Raw genomic sequence first — 15,728 nt, 5'->3', positions numbered from 1 at the left:
TGTAGAGACTCGTTTTATCCGAGTTTTTTAAAAAAAATTAATCGAACGTTTCAGCACCGTCAAACCTTCTGGAAGCCGTCATTGTCATCACTTACATCATCAACAACAAAATATCAAGCGAAAGTAAAAAAATACACAATATTTTCAAGCATGTTGAAAAAAAAAATAAAAAATATACAAATCCGTTTATATAACCCGAAAGAAAAAAATGTAATGAGAGATTGGATTCGGATTCAAAAATCAATAAAGCAAAAAAAAAGTTCAAAGATTTTTCTGGTATTTACGTTTATTTTATTTTTTTATTAGCTTTTGAAATAAAAAAAATAATAACAAAAAGAAGGGAAAATGGCATTTTATCGTTCTGTCAGAGCCTCGCCGGCGTTCGGAGTGTCGGTTCGTTGATCCAAACGGTGAGAAGAAGCGTCTCGAGGAGGGGAGCAGCCTATTGAAATTTGGACCCGATCCAACGACGGACAGTGGAGATCAGAGCCTGGAAAAGCTGAGTCATCTTTGGTCATTTCACGACGTTCGGAGCGCCACTGACGAAAAAGAGCTCAGATCAGTGACCACTGCGTCGAGACGAGTCTCTCGGCAAATTTTGGTGGCCAACGGCCATTGAAGACGGAACCGGGGTGCAACAGTCAAGAGAGTTTGTTGTTTGCATATTTCTGGGATGATTCACGTAAAACAGGGGATATATTATGTTGGTGTAGAAAAAGGGTAAATCATGCATCAGGTCCCTGGTTTTTAGGATATTTCTGCTTTGTTCGCCTAATTTAGGCTCAAATCGCATTTAAAGTCCTCCCAGTTTCAGCGTGTTTTATGCTTTGGTCACAGTCAGGGTAAAATCACTTTTAAGCTCCCCGTATTTTAGTTTCTTTTGCATTCTGGTTATTTACTTTGTTATTTGTTTCGAATATGCATATTGGTTTTATTAAATTTCGATTTGGTCATTATTTTTGCTATTTTATTTGTTATAATTTAGTAGTTGTTTTATTATTTGTTACAGTTTGATCAATTGACCTTTAGTTTCTAATTTATTGCAATTTTGTCATTCTGTTTTATTTTATTTTAATTTAGTCACTATTAGTTTATGATTTAGCTAATGTTATTTTAATTTTTATATTTTAGTCACTAATTTATATTTTTATTCGAATCTGACCTAGAAATTTATGCATATTTTATTTTGGTCACTAATATAAATTATGTTCTTTTATTTTGGTCTTTTAATTTTATAATAATTTTATTTTAATCACGAATTTTGTGTATTTGGTTTTTTTTAATTACTAGGAGATACTTTAACATTTTTTCATTTTTAGAATAAAAATTATTATTATTATTATTTCCTAATTTTTATATATATTTTTTATTTTTAATTTAATCTTCTAAAATATTTTCTTTTTGTTTAGCATTCAATATTTTATTTTACCATCTAATATTTTGTTTGATTTTTCAGTAGTAATTTCAATCGATAAAAGGTAAGTAATTCGAATTGAATTTTTTAATTTCAATTTAAATTTTAATTTTCGCAATTAAGACAACCGACAAATTAAATGGTATCGAAAGGACAGTTCAAGGGTGTTAATCCTTCCTTGACTGTAACAGACTCCTGAACCCGTTTTAATCGAATCTTTGTAAACACATACTGGTTTTTTGTCTTAAAAATGATTTTTCTTAAAATTGTTTTTAAAAGACGTTTTTAGGTATTCGACTTACCTAACCCAAAGGTCGATGGTGACTCTTTTTCAAATTATATTCAATTTAATTCCAAATCACCGAATAATTCAAATTAAAAGTCGAGACCATTTTTAAAATAATATTTAATTGTTCCACCCGAAAAATGGTTATGACAGCTTGGCGACCCCGTTGGGTACATGTAAGTGAGTCAGGCCGAAATTAATTTTCGGTTGTCTTTTTAAGTGAAAATTACAAATTTAAGTTTTAATTTATTTATTCGATTCTAATTATTTATCTTTGATTATTTTCTCAAGTAAATAGTTGTACTGACGTTTTTTTCAATGATTTCAGATTTTCAAATTTTTTATCTCAGGCTCTATACCCGAGCAAACCTTTTTTAAGTGGGGATGAAAGTGATGCATTCGTGAGAATTTATTCTCCGTGCGGGCCTAGCAAGTAACCTTCGGGATTCATATACCTTATGTCTTCGTGTGAATTTATTCACCGTGCGAGCATAAGGGAATGTATCCTCTCGAGTTTAACTTAGTCCACATGAGCTTGTAATGGGCTTAGGACTAAGGGTCTGGCAAGCCCAAGGGGGCACCAGCAAGGAGAACTCAGGTACCTTCTTTAGAACCTAAACCAGGAGACTGCAGGGAATTACAGCCTACCTCAAAATCTCATTTCAAACCCTAAGCTGCTTTGAGACTATTTCCTACTTTATTTTCTGTTCCAAGCATGTGAACTAGAAATTTACGCGGTTAGGACTAATTCAAAATTAAGATGTGGGATAAAGATCATGTCCGGGTAGGAATAATAAGCATGTGGGGTAGAACTTTTTCTCATTATCATTTTGATTATTATCTTATCTCACTAACTTTTCCCCCTTTCATTTTTGTCTTCTTTCATTTCATTTTATTTATTTTTTATCATATACATCATTCAAAATAGGTGTTGATCCACCAAAAACGTGTTCGTTAAACATAAAAAATTTGCATTAATGGACAAAGGGGTTATAATACAAGAGATGAAAAGCTCAGACGTATGGCTATGGTCAAAAAAGACTCAGAATGAGTCGGGTTTACACCAAGCACATCAAAAGTCAACTTTTCCAAAACAGGTTGACAAAAGTTGCATGGGCAAGACGACAAAAAGGTTACTGACCTGGGGAGTCCCTTCAAAGACAACGAGAATAAGATGACAAAGTGATAGCTGAAACTGGAGGCCATTGTTGACGAATTCAAGAAACAAGCAGATAAACTTAGGATAATTTCTATCGATAGAGGTTTCCAATGGTGTTTTCGTTAGGAACAGACTTAGTAAGGATGAAAGCCAGAGATGCAGTCATTCGATACTTCTGGGAACAAGTACAAAAAGTAGCTCGTCACTTGCACGGTTTAGCAAGAGAAACCGAAACGGTTCGACAGGGTATTCAACTGGTGACAGAAGAAGATGGAAGATGAATCAACCTGTCAGAAGCTGTTCGGGGTCTGAAGGAATATACATTTAAAATGTTTTTTGTCTCTTAAGAAATAACACTTTTGTCCCCCAATAAGGATTATTTATAATAATAGACACATTTTTGGATCAATGCCTTGAATATTTTATGCATTTTTACATTCTGCATCTGCATTTCATTTTTAAGCATTTTCATGAACATGAAATTTCTTCTTAGAGGATTCGATGAAGTGGTCTTAACCACTGACACTACATGAAAGCAAGATTTTAATAATTAAAGAAAAACTAAAATCAATACAGTGGGAGCTTGATCAGCTGGTTGTAGGACTGAGCCTGCCAGGATGATCTGAGATAAGAGTCCCCATATCCTAAGGGGTACGATATTGAAGTTGTGTGCAGTTACCACATAGGAAACTCTAGACATTCCTCTGAGAACTGTAAGGCACTGAAGTGCAAGATCCAAAACCTGATGGATTCAAGGGCATGAATAATCGAAGAAGGGGGCATTGCATCTATCATTTGTACTTAGAGCATTGTTTTGTTTGAACACGTCTTTGATCTTTCATATTTACTTAATTTTTTAAACGATTGAACTTATGCTACCTTCTAAGGTTGAATAATTGAATGAGTTTTAATCTTTAGTTCTTCGAATATCGAATGAATTAAGGATTCTTTTAATTCTTCAAGAATTATAGATATTTGACATATGACAAGATTAGACCATTTTTATCCTGTCTAAAACCACAAAATAAAATACCTTGATAACTCATGGTTACTACCAAAAGACCAGATTTTGACATTACCACCCTTTGAAACTTTTGAACATTGTCTTTATCTTTTAGATACACAAAGAGTCATACTCATTCCTTTCTTTGAGTCAATTATGTCACATCGTTGTCTTTTTAAACTCAAAATTGACATTTTTATACCATTAAAACCTACGACATTGAGTTGTTCATTTGAACATGAATATTATTCTAAGACACAACTTGGGGCATCTCGTAGGGAACTTGAACATTGAGACATGTTGGGAGAAAGAAGTAGAAAGAAGAATTCATTCGAAATAATTCTATCATACATTAATTACACTATTTTTGTATGGATAAAATTAATCCTGAAAATCTATCCCCCCTGGGGGTACCTCTTCTGTAAGGACTTTTGTGTATGAGATGATGAACGACTTTGTTTAATTTATCCATAAATGTATATATATATCCATTGTTGTCCCCTTTTTGAGCCTATAATATTTTTTCCTCTGATTCAACCTTAACCATGGATCAACCTCCACACTGGGGGCAATGTGGAAGAAATCTGCTCATATGAGTGAAGACATCAATCCAGATGAGATACCAAAAGGTAAACCAAATGCCAAGTGTGAAGATCCAATCAGAACAAAAAGAGAAAAACAAAAGGAAAAGTGAAGAAAAAATAAGACAATACACATATACAAAGATTCTCTCGATTCAAATGACGCATCGGGATTCAAATTATGAGATTGATCACGCATAATCATTCCAGAATCACTTTACTCAAAGATCATGGACCATCTAGAGAAAATCAAGAGAAACACATACGAGCATATTCAAATTGAGCAAGACATGATTGAAGGTATCAGAATGAATTGATCCTTGGTTCAATACCCTAAAACACTAGTTTGGGACTATTTACCCTTTTCTTTCATAACCATGAACCATGTCCTACATTACGTGCCTTAAAAGTCCATTCTAATCATACATGGATTTCTAAACAGAAGAGACTATCTTCAGATTTCATCCCGCCCATCAGGATTAATCTTTATTTGCAAAACGTTTTCTAAAATCTTTAATGCATGATAGAGAAAAATAACAAAGGGGGTTCAAGACGTAAATTCTGAATGACGCCTTGAAACCAAAGGAGGATTCGAGTTGAAAAACTGAAAAGGCAGCTCAAATAAAAAAATTGTGCAGCTGAGACGATCGCACAAGTTCCTTGATAAGGCATTGCACAATCCGAGTGTGGCCATGAAAGCTGGGAGTCGGAGAACACTTCCAGTAGGGGAGCAAGCAAGATACCTCATCAAAACAATGAGCATCAAAGAAACAAGAATGTCAAACCTTTGACCAAATACAATAACCAGGGACTTTTTTATCCTTTCCTTACTCAACCATTTCCCAAAGATAGCTTTGATATTGACACTTCTCAAATAACTATAATTTATTAAAGGATTATCAATGTAATTAATTCTTTGATATCCAATGAACTCTAGTTTTATGATTCGTTTCAATTGTAAAACCAAGAAATGGGCAATATTTTCAAAACTTTTGATTAAACATTTTTCGAAACTCTTTTAATTGATATTTTCAGAACTTTGAAAATAAAAAAGAAAGAAAAACATTTTTCGAACAAGAAAATCTCTCTAGAGTGGATCTTTTTAAATGACATGTGGCTCTCAGACACAAAACTCATGCATAGAATCAATGTTGAAGCAAGAAATGAGGAATAATGGGGCATCTTTGGGAATTCAATATCCTGATACGAATTATCATATTTTCTGAAGGTCTTTCCTCTACATGCAGGAACAAGCAGACAAAAATGAGACTCCATCCATGATTAGTTCATATTGCATGCATCTTAGGCATACTTAAGAGCATCATATTTGCTATTTTTTTCACATACATAATGTTTGTAGCTTTTAGAGTCAAGTTTTGACTCCAAAATGGAAGATACCCGATTTAAGAGCACCTTCAACAAAAGACCTTCGAGTTCAATTACACTTAGCTCAAATGCACATCATTTGCAGCATAGCTCAAGGAAAAAAGGGTTATCTGCCAACAAAAGACTTCGAGTTCGATTACACTCAGCTCAAAGGCACATCATTTGCAGCATAGCTCAAGGCAAGAATGACTATCTGCCAACAAAAGACCTTCGAGTTTGATTACACTCAGCTCAAAGGCACATCATTTGTAGCATAGCTCAAGGTGAGAAGGGCTATCTACCAATAAAAGATATTCGAGTTCGATTACACTCAGCTCAAAGGCACATCATTTGCACCATAACTCAAGGCGAGAAGGGTTATCTATCATAAAAAGATCTTCGCGTTCGATTACACTCAGCTCAAAGGCAGATCATTTGCAGCATAACTCAAGGCAAGAAGGGTTATTTGCCAACAAAAGACCTTCGAGTTCGATTACACTCAGCTCAAAGGCACATCATTTGCAGCATAGCTCAAGGCAAGAACGGCTATCTGCCAACAAAACACCTTTGAGTTCGATTACTGTAACATCCTCCATACCGGGTTAGTGATTAAAGTGTAAGATTTTAAAATGTCAGTGATCAAATTCAATTAATCGAAAAGTGAAGGAATTAATTAAAGATGTTAGGTAGGATGAATTATTAAGTGAATGAGAACTAAAAGGGTAAAAGGGTCATTGAGAAAAGGTAATAATTAAATAATAGATAATGGGTATTATAATATCCAAGTGAAAGAAACAAGAGTTTCCAGATAACTCTTGATTCTTCTTTCTTCTTCAACGTAAAGAGCCCAAGCTAAGGTAAGTTTAATTTCTCTTGATTAATCCTTCAAATTCAAGCATGGTTTTAATTATGGAAGCCTTAAGAAAGATTATAGAAGGAAAAAGAGTTGTAGAAACTCAAAGAATTGCAAGTTAAGGGAGATTAAAGGTTAAAAGCCATTGAATGAAATATTGGATTAGAGGTCATAATAAGAATTTGAAGTTGGATTTGACTTGTTATCAAGCTAATTAAGAAGTATAAGGTGATAGAATTAAAGTTAGAACATGTTGGTATTTGAGTATGATTCTTGAATATCATGTAAAAGATAGGATTTTGAGTTTAAGGAAGTGATTATGTATTAGAAACGAGTTTAATTATGTGTATGAAAGTTAGGAATATTAAGAGAAGTGAAGTATGAGGTATGGAGCTAAAAATAAAGGGATTTTTGAGTTCAAAAATGTAATTTTGGGCTAGGGGAATCGGTACCCATTCAAGGGGAACCGATACCCCTTCAAGCGAATAAAATTTCCAGAATGTCATGGGGGAACCGATACCCCCACAGGAGGGAACCGATTCCCCCTAAAGGAAAATTGTGAATATGGGTTTAATAAGTTCGTTTAAGTTGCTAGTATCAAATTACAAGGTGTAGGTATCTAATAATTGTCTTAAAATGTATAATTATGTAGATTCAGAGCCTAAACGAGTTCCAAAATCATTGGCAAGTAAGATCGATAAAAGGGAAGATAAGAGATTGGAATGGACTAGTGAGGCCAGGTGAGTGCATACAAGTTAGTTTATGATGTTTAATGGAAATAAGACTTGCGACGAGTCTATTTCCTATATTATAATGCATTAATTTATGATCATAGGCATATGTTTGATTTGGATATATGTGATATATATTACAATATGTGTTAAATGATTGTGTTAATACATGTATTGTGATAAGTATATGAATTAATATGAATGGTCTATATGATTGCATGGGAATGTGAAATAGGTTATATGATAAGTGGCCATACATGTTAATAGTATAAGTGATCAATTATAAGAATTTATATAATAGATTTATATGACTACATGAGAAAGGTGATGAGTTAAATAAGATTAGACTATAGAGTAATATGAGAATAATATATTAGTGAAGGGAATTGAGTATAAATGATGATTCCAAACCATAAGATAAGTATTTACTTATAGGATAATATGATATTATATGAATATAACATATAACTTTATGAGGAAGAATTGAGTGTTATATGATTTAGGTATGAAAATGATCTATGCGTAAGTAAATTACGTGATTATGTGACTATGTGTGAAATAGAGTAAACTAGGTAAGTATAAGGTATGTAAATATATGGCTATGGAACAAAGTATGTAATAACACAATGTTATTTGATTTATGATTTTGATATGGGCATGGATACATGAAATGGATATAGGTTATTATATATGTTACATGATTATACGCATGTGTGATATGTGCTATGAGATATGCCCAATGTGAAATGAAATAAGCCAAGTGACTATATGAAATATGTGATTGTAAGATCAATGATTACACGTACATGTGGTACGTGACAGAAAGGAAATGATATGAATAAGTAATGTGAACTGTTAAATGACAATGCCCATGTTATGTGTCATGAGAGCTAGGGGTATAGTTGGCATGCCAAGAGTCGAGGGTCTATGTGGTCCTTCGGGACATTGTGGTCCTTCGAGACATATATGTATTCTTTGGAACATGTGTGAAGTCTGGTAAGACACATACTTGATCCTTGGCATATGTATATGATTCTTAAGGAATGATATGTGGTCCTTCGGGACATTGTGGTCCTTCGGGACATATATGTATTCTTTGGAACATGTGTGAAGTCTGGTGAGACACATACTTGATCCTTGGCATATGTATATGATTCTTAAGGAATGATATGTGGTCCTTCGGGATATTGTGGTCCTTCGGGACATATATGTATTCTTTGGAACATGTGTGAAGTCTGGTGAGACGCATACTTGATCCCTAGTATATGTATATGATTCTTAAGGAATGATATGTGGTCCTTATGGACATTATTATATGGCACTACGGTGCAATTCTACGCGGCACTACGGTGCAATTCTATGTGGCACTTCGGTGCATTTATATGAGCTGTGGTGACAGCATTAGTGCACAACCTCCATAAACTCACATATCTATAGTTCTCACATATGTATATGGGCTAATCAAGAGATATAAACAAATATATGTTAGTGATATGATAAATGTTATAGAAATGATATGATGTTGTGTGTGTATAGTGTTTGATTGAAAAGGCTAAGCATAAAAGTATGTGATTACATGATGAACTGTTAATGATGAGTTATGTGTATGTATGTATTTACTGTAATTAATCTGATATGATTTTATATGATACGAAGAAAGCATGTAATTTGGTATAACATGATAGAACAGAACATGCGTGTATTGATATATGTTATAAAGTGCATTATAAGTTTTTATGCCTCACTAAGTCTTCGACTTAGCGTGTGATTATTTCACACGTAGGTTTCGAGAAGAGTAAAGAGTAATGCGGAGCAAGACAGGTCAGTTCTCCTTACCAAATGTCAAATCAGAAAATATATGTACTGTTTATAGAGTGTAGTTGGCATGTAGTCTAAAGATATAAATTGTATGAACTCTGATATATTTTGTAAACATTTTGAATAAGTTAAATGTTATCAAAGTTTTTAAATTACTCACTATTTTATACGAATAAATGTTTGAAAAGTCAATGTGACACTTCGGACTCGTATCCGGGTCGGATACGGGTTGGGGGTGTTACATTTAATGGTATCAGAGCTAAGGTTTAGCCGATTCGCGGCATAAACCGAAGTCCAAAGTGTCATAAAAGGTGTACATGCCAACATAGATTGAAAAATTTCTGATCTGATAGTGTAAGTAATATGTTGTCTTGCTAATAGAATAAGAATAGTTTAATACAGTAGAAATCTGATCGTGATAATTTCGAAGTAAGTGAAAGGTGATATTCCTGATTGTGATAGCTATTCACCTGCCCTGGCCAGGCAGGATGAAGAGCGGACACCTCAGGAAATGCCTAGTAAGATCAAAAGTTGATTTCAGAAAGCTGAAATCATATCTGAATAATGATAGAATGTTTTCATTGTTTTGAATCGGAAACACGATATAGAGTAGTTTTGTTATTATGTGGATAAGATAGAATATGGCGAACAGGTGTCACCATAAGAATGTTAAAAAAATCTAATGACGTGGTGAGTACGTATAGAAGAACTCAAGGATAAATGCATCAGTGAAAAGTGTATAAGATGTATAAAGTCAGAGCTTATGAGTTTGAAACGAAGTGATAGTATTGCGCATAAACAAGAGTATGTTTATGATAAGGGTTTCCAGTTAAGATGGAAAGAGTTAGCATTAGCTAACTAGAGTATGTGATAAAAATGTACTGGAATTATAAGATTATAAGATATTGTCAGGATATGATAACCAAATCTGCAATGGATCTGGATACAGTTGCATATTTGGATCATAGTAATGTGGTATAGTAAAGGAAAAGGAAGTAAGAATTTGTATATTTAAGTAAAGCTGAGGATTGATAAGAAGAGTCTGAGAATGTGTATATCGATGATCAGATTATAGGACACAGGAAGTCAGAATGTTGAGTTTGAGCAAAAGAAATTTCAGGATGTATGAGAATAGAGGTGAAATTGATAAGTTGAGTAAGCGAATTTTGAGATAATTTAGATTGGAAAGGATGTATATGATTGGTATAATAGGGCTTGTGCCCTAGATTGAACAAAAGTTATTATTTAGCTCTCAGAGTAAAGGTGCTAGAGTTATAAGATTGGAGGAAAGATAAAGTGGAGTTAATCAAATATGATATGAATCTGGATGTGGTTATGTATCTTGATCATACCGATATGATGTAGGCAAAGAGATAAACATTGGTATATTTTAAAAAGTGGCTTTAAAGAAGAAAATACAAATACAAGAGATGATAAAGAATAAAGATCGGTAGAAGAAATAGGGATATCAAAGTTATGAGGATGCAATGAAGATGGTTACACAGAGATAAAAATAAGTGATAAGACAAGAGTATGTGAACATGGAAGGAAAGATATGATTTGTATATAAGAAGATTTTGATAATAAAAGGATAAATGGATAAAGAAATGAAAAGATGGTGTTTAAATGAGTAAATATGATAAAGGGTTATAAGGAAGTGCAAATTATAAGTTTGATTAGAAGTAAGAAAAGTATGTAAGGTTATATGAAGAGATTATGTGTATCGTAATACAGACAAGGATGAAAGAATGAGTAAAAGTTTGGATTATGGTGAATTAATTAGAAAATGAGGAAAGAAATGAATTGATTGATTTTTTTTGATTTTTAGTGATAAGAATTGATGTTACTGACTACAGGATAAGTAACATTATATAAATGGAATCAGAGTTATGAATTTGAAACAAAGAGATAGTATTGCGTATAAGAAAGAGTGTGGAGATGATAAGGATTTGTACTTTAGAATGAAAGAGTTAGCGTTGACTAACAAGATTTTGTGATGAAATTGTATTAGATATAGTTGTATATTTTGATTACATAAACGTGATATAGTGAATGAAGTGAGGATTTGTATAGAAGTGTAAATGATAAGTTCGATATAGAAATATGAAAAGTGTGCAAGGTGATGTGAAAATATTGTTTGACTCCTTAAAGTATATGTTTAATCACAATTGAAGAAGATTTAAAGTTGTGTTTTGGTCAAATGATGACGAAATACAAGTTGGTATGGTTATAAGGTAATTAGAGAGTTATGAAGAAATAGATGGATTTATGATATAGAGTGATGAGATGGATGTTACTGTCAACGTGATGAGTGACATTATATGGAATTTTAGAAAGGTCAAAGGAAAAATGCATAATCGAATGAGAGAAAAGACAACAATGGATTGGTATTACTGGTTATTGTTTATATGATAAGCAACAGAAGATGAATGTATAAACGAAAAAGATAGTTGGAAAACTAAAGGATTGAAAAGTAAGTTTCTGATGATGACAAGAAAGAATAAGTCAGAGAAGCAATATAAGAACATTAGAAGATATGTTCTTATTAAGATGTGCAGTGAAAATTCGAGGACGAATTTTCTTATAAGGAGGGGAGATTTGTAACATCCTCTATACCGGGTTAGTGATTAAAGTGTAAGATTTTAAAATGTCAGTGATCAAATTCAATTAATCGAAAAGTGAAGGAATTAATTAAAGATGTTGGGTAGGATGAATTATTAAGTGAATAAGAACTAAAAGGGTAAAAGGGTCATTGAGCAAAGGTAATAATTAAATAATAGATAATGGGTGTTATAATATCCAAGTGAAAGAAACAAGAGTTTCCAGATAACTCTTGATTCTTTTTTCTTCTTCAACGTGAAGAGCCCAAGCTAAGGTGAGTTTAATTTCTCTTGATTAATCCTTCAAATTCAAGCATGGTTTTAATTATGGAAGCCTTAAGAAAGATTATAGAAGGAAAAAGAGTTGTAGAAACTCAAAGAATTGTAAGTTAAGGGAGATTAAAGGTTAGAAGCCATTGAATGAAATATTGGATTAGAGGTCATAATAAGAATTTGAAGTTGGATTTGACTTGTTATCAAGCTAATTAAGAAGTATAAGGTGATAGAATTAAAGTTAGAACATGTTGGTATTTGAGTATGATTCTTGAATATCATGTAAAAGATAGGATTTTGAGTTTAAGGAAGTGATTATGGATTAGAAACGAGTTTAATTATGTGTATGAAAAATAGGAATATTAAGGGAAGTGAAGTATGAGGTATGAAGCTGAAAATGAAGGGATTTTTGAGTTCAAAAATGTAATTCTGGGCTAGGGGAATCGGTACCCATTCAAGGGGAACCGATACCCCTTCAAGCGAATAAAATTTCCAGAATGTCATGGGGGAACCGATACCCCCACAGGAGGGAACCGATTCCCCCTAACGGAAAATTGTGAATATGGGTTTAATAAGTTCGTTTAAGTTGCTAGTATCAAATTACAAGGTGTAGGTATCTAATAATTGTCTTAAAATGTATAATTATGTAGATTCAGAGCCTAAACGAGTTCCGGAATCATTGGCAAGTAACATCGATAAAAGGGAAGATAAGAGATTGGAATGGACTAGTGAGGCCAGGTGAGTGCATACAAGTTAGTTTATGATGTTTAATGGAAATAAGACTTGCGATGAGTCTATTTCCTATATTATAATGCATTAATTTATTATCATAGGCATATGTTTGATTTGGATATATGTGATATATATTACAACATGTGTTAAATGATTGTGTGAATACATGTATTGTGATAAGTATAGGAATTAATATGAATGTTCTATATGATTGCATGGGAATGTGAAATAGGTTATATGATAAGTGGCCATACATGTTAATAGTATAAGTGATCAATTATAAGAATTTATATAATAGATTTATATGACTACATGAGAAAGGTGATGAGTTAAATAAGATTAGACTATAGAGTAATATGAGAATAATATATTAGTGAAGGGAATTGAGTATAAATGATGATTCCAAACCATAAGATAAGTATTTACTTATAGGATAATATGATATTATATGAATATAACATATAACTTTATGAGAAAGAATTGGGTGTTATATGATTTAGGTATGAAAATGATCTATGCGTAAGTAAATTACGTGATTATGTGACTATGTGTGAAATAGATTAAACTAGGTAAGTATAAGGTATGTAAATATATGGCTATGGAACAAAGTATGTAATAACACAATGTTATTTGATTTATGATTTTGATATGGGCATGGATACATGAAATGGATATAGGTTATTATATATGTTACATGATTATACGCATGTGTGATATGTGCTATGAGATATGCCCAATGTGAAATGAAATAAGCCAAGTGACTATATGAAATATGTGATTGTAAGATCAATGATTACACGTACATGTGGTACGTGACAGAAAGGAAATGATATGAATAAGTAATGTGAACTGTTAAATGACAATGCCCATGTTATGTGTCATGAGAGCTAGGGGTATAGTTGGCATGCCAAGAGTCGAGGGTCTATGTGGTCCTTCGGGACATTGTGGTCCTTCGGGACATATATGTATTCTTTGGAACATGTGTGAAGTCTGGTGAGACACATACTTGATCCTTGGCATATGTATATGATTCTTAAGGAATGATATGTGGTCCTTCGGGACATTGTGGTCCTTCGGGACATATATGTATTCTTTGGAACATGTGTGAAGTCTGGTGAGACACATACTTGATCATTGGCATATGATTCTTAAGGAATGATATGTGGTCCTTCGGGACATTGTGGTCCTTCGGGACATATATGTATTCTTTGGAACATGTGTGAAGTCTGGTGAGACGCATACTTGATCCCTAGTATATGTATATGATTCTTAATGAATGATATGTGGTCCTTATGGACATTATTATATGGCACTACGGTGCAATTCTACGCGGCACTATGGTGCAATTCTATGTGGCACTTCGGTGCATTTATATGAGCTGTGGTGACAGCATTAGTGCACAACCTCCATAAACTCACATATCTATAGTTCTCACATATGTACATGGGCTAATCAAGAGATATAAACAAATATATGTTAGTGATATGATAAATGTTATAGAAATGATATGATGTTGTGTGTGTATAGTGTTTGATTGAAAAGGCTAAGCATAAAAGTATGTGATTACATGATGAACTGTTAATGATGAGTTATGTGTATGTATGTATTTACTGTAATTAATCTGATATAATTTTATATGATACGAAGAAAGCATGTAATTTGGTATAACATGATAGAACAGAACATTCATGTATTGATATATGTTATAAAGTGCATTATAAGTTTTTATGCCTCACTAAGTCTTCGACTTAGCGTGTGATTATTTCATACGTATGTTTCGAGAAGGGTAAAGAGTAATGCGGAGCAAGACAGGTCAGTTCTCCTTACCAAATGTCAGATCATAAAATATATGTACTGTTTATAGAGTGTAGTTGGCATGTAGTCTAAAGATATAAATTGTATGAACTCTGATATATTTTGTAAACGTTTTGAATAAGTTAAATGTTATCAAAGTTTTTAAATTACTCACTATTTTATACGAATAAATGTTTGAAAAGTCAATGTGACACTTCGGACTCGTATCCAGGTCGGACGGGTTGGGGGTGTTACAATTACACTCAGCTCAAAGACACATCATTTGTAGCATAGCTCAAGGCGAGAAGGGTTATCTGCAAACAAAAGACCTTCGAGTTCCATTACACTCAGCTCAAAGACACATCATTTGCAGCATAACTCAAGGCGAGAAGGGTTATCTGTCATCAAAAGAGCTTCGAGTTCGATTACATTCAGCTTAAAGACACATCATTTGCAGCATAACTCAAGGCAAGAAGGGCTATATGCCAACAAAAGACCTTCTAGTTCGATTACACTCAGCTCAAAGGCACATCATTTGCAGCATAGCTCAAGGTAAGAAGGGTTATCTGCCAATAAAAAACCTTCTAATTCGATTATACTCAGCTCAAAGGTAAATCATTTACAGCATAGCTCAATGCGAGAAGAGCTATCTGCCAACAAAAGACCTTTGAGTTCGATTACACTCAACTCAAAGGCACATCATTTGTAGCATAACTCAATGTGAGAAGGGTTATCTGTCATCAAAAGACCTTCGAGTTCGATTACACTCAACTCAAACGCACATCATTTGCAGCATAGCTTAAGGCAATAAGGGTTATCTACGAACAAAAGACCTTTGAGTTCGATTACACTCAGCTCAAAGGCACATCATTTGCAGCATAACTCAAGGCAAGAAGGGTTATCTGCCAATAAAAGACCTTCGAGTTCTATTACACTCAGCTCAAAGGCACATCATTTGCAGCATAGATCAAGGCGAGAAAGGTTATCTGCCAACAAAAGACCTTCGAGTTCGATTACACTCAGATCAAAGGCACATCATTTGCATCATAGCTCAAGGCGAGAAGGGTTATCTGTCATCAAAAGACCTTCGAGTTTGATTACACTCAGCTCAAAGGCACA

The sequence above is a fragment of the Hibiscus syriacus genome, unplaced genomic scaffold (assembly GCF_006381635.1).
Source record: "Hibiscus syriacus cultivar Baekdansim isolate YM2019G1 unplaced genomic scaffold, ASM638163v2 tig00111330_pilon, whole genome shotgun sequence".
In the NCBI taxonomy this organism is placed as follows: Eukaryota; Viridiplantae; Streptophyta; class Magnoliopsida; order Malvales; family Malvaceae; genus Hibiscus; species Hibiscus syriacus.
Note: the sequence above shows the minus strand (reverse complement) of the source record.